The following is a 2682-nucleotide window of genomic DNA, read 5'->3' on the forward strand; positions in this document are numbered from 1 at the left end:
CTTGAGGAAACCAACCAATACGTGATACATTTTTACTGTAAAGAGCAGAGAACAATTTTTTTCCATGTCTTTCCAATTTGAACCCCACTAAAAAAGTTTCTATTTCAATGTATTTTTTAGTGTTTCCGTATTGGTTGAACTTGTTGCTTCCTTAAAGTTGAACTTCCTAATGTTTTACTACATGAACACAAAAAAATTGACACTATAAAACCAATATGGAAAACAAACTTCTTGGAGCCGCACCGTTGAACGGCCCGAGACGGCGGTGTTGAACTTTCTGGGCAACACAATGTTAACGCATACAATTTAGAAATGTATGAGCTCATCAACAAGGATCTGGTTTGAATACAAATGATAGACTGTCATGTATAGTCAGAGAAAACATGAAAGAAAACAAAAAAATTACTGAATATATTCACTTTTTTGTCTCTGCATTTTACATCATATTTGGTTGTAACAGGATCCTGTACATGCACTTTTCTTGGCGTCTAGTTGTGGCCAAATGGGATGTTCAGAGAAATATGCCGTTCTCGTTCTTCTTCCCACAGAAAACCAACTTGTCAAACTGAAACAAATGGACCAAAACACCTATTTTTTGCACCTGCAGGTATAGCTGAACTTCAGACATCAAAAATCACTTGGAGACGGCAGAGGCAAGCGCTCGATGGCTGGAGCACGGTCGTGGCCGAGGTCGTTGGAGAGGGTATAGCTGAATTTCCTCGATGACAGTAAGTGAACTTCGTGCCTTCTTCTGCAAAACCAAAATCTGAATACATATATAAGAGAAATACATATATGAACTAGCATGAACACAAAATTGTGACAGGGCATATTTTTCTGAACTTTTTATGCAAAAACTCTCTGTATTTTCACCCCTTGTTTTCAGAACAAAAACTTGGTTGATCGAACCAATGGATCCACATGTCAGGGAGATCTTTGCGGATGGCGACTGCATCGTCGGGCATCGGAATCATCCTCGAGAATAGCGTTCGCACTGTGCAGGGGGTTGGGGACGACGACATCGGCAGGACACGAGAGCTTGAAGAACAAGAACAGCGCCGCGATGGTGGTCCGAGGGTCACGCACGAATGAACAAGAGGAACTGGGCGACGATGAGCAGGAGGATCCAGGGGAGTTCCCCGAAGGTAGAGAAGTAGAAGAGGCGGGCCGAGGGCGGGAGGAGACTCACCGGAGGGAGAAGTGGGGGACGGGAAGAGCAGCGGCGGCCGGTGGTGGAGGCGTGAGGCGGCCGCAAGATCCGGTGGCGCACGTGGGGGTTCCGGGGAGGGCGCATGGCTGCAGGTGGATCCGGTTAGGGGGCGCGCCGACGGGGGTCTCTGGGGACGGGGCGCGACGGCGGGGGTTTCAAGGGATGGGGCGCGGCGGCGCGGGTCTCCGGCGAGGGGGCGCGGTGGCGCGGGTCTCCGCGGAGGGGCGCGGCGGCGTGGGGATCTGGGGAGGGGTGTGGCGGCGTGGGCATCCAGGGGAGTGAAAGCAGCGTGAGGATCGGGGGAGGGGATCGGCGGTGGGGATCCGGGGATGCAGGCGGTTGCGGGGTGGAGTGCGGGAGTGGGGGAGAAGAGGTTTTTTTCCCTGTTTTATCGCGTGGGCTGCCGCACCGGTTCGGGAGGATCTGCTCGACTCTTATATAGGGCACGCCGTGATCCAAATAGCTATTCTAATCCCGGGATTAGAATAGTGCTACTATATATATATATGACGTCCAGGATCTCATCCGGGACTCTGAACAACTTTCGGTTAACCGTATACTAATATCTCTAAAACTCTAGCGTCACCGAACTTTAAGTGTGTAGACCCTACGGGTTCGGGAGACGCGTAGACATGACAGATACAACTCTCCGGCCAATAACCAACAGCGGGATCTGGATACCCATGTTGGCTCCCACATGCTCCACGATGATCTCATAGGATGAACCACGATGTCGAGGATTCAATCAATCCCGTATACAATTCCCTTTGTCTACCGGTATAGTACTTGCCCGAGATTCGATCGTCGGTATCCCGATACCTTGTTCAATCTCGTTACCGGTAAGTCTCTTTACTCATTCCCTAACACATCATCCCATGATCAACTCCTTGGTCACATTGTGCACATTATGATGATGTCCTACCGAGTGGCCCCAGAGATACCTCTCTGTTACACGAAGTGACAAATCCCAGTCTCGATTCGTGCCAACCCAACAGACAGTTTCGGAGATACCCGTAGTGCACCTTTATAGCCACCCAGTTATGTTGTGGCACTTGGTACACCCAAACCATTCCTACGGTATCCGGGAGTTGCACAATCTCATGGTCTAAGGAAATGATACTTGACATTAGAAAAGCTTTAGCAGACGAACTATACGATCTTGTGCTAGGCTTAGGATTGGGTCTTGTCCATCACATCATTCTCGTAATGATGTGATCCTGTTATCAGTGACATCCAATGTCCATGGTCAGGAAACCATGACCATCTATTGATCAACGAGCTAGTCAACTAGAGGCTTACTAGGGACATGGTGTTGTCTATGTATCCACACATGTATTATGGTTTCCGGTTAATACAATTATAGCATGAACAATAGACAATTATCATGAATAAGGAAATACAATAATAACCATTTTATTATTGCCTCTAGGGCATATTTCCAACAGTCTCCCACTTGCACTAGAGTCAATAAT

General features: G+C 48.2%; 1 long non-coding RNA gene across 1 annotated transcript; it reads right to left on the reverse strand.

Annotated features, from left to right (window-relative positions):
• Positions 1-389: 389 nt before the first annotated feature.
• Positions 390-1611, reverse strand: LOC123081578 (uncharacterized). The gene is made up of 2 exons (XR_006438741.1): positions 1190-1611; positions 390-751 (listed from the first exon to the last, which is right to left on the reverse strand). It is a non-coding gene; the product is annotated as an uncharacterized lncRNA (long non-coding RNA).
• Between the last annotated feature and the right edge of the window lie 1071 nt (positions 1612-2682).

Source organism: Triticum aestivum, chromosome 4A, assembly GCF_018294505.1.
Source record: "Triticum aestivum cultivar Chinese Spring chromosome 4A, IWGSC CS RefSeq v2.1, whole genome shotgun sequence".
Taxonomy (NCBI): domain Eukaryota; kingdom Viridiplantae; phylum Streptophyta; class Magnoliopsida; order Poales; family Poaceae; genus Triticum; species Triticum aestivum.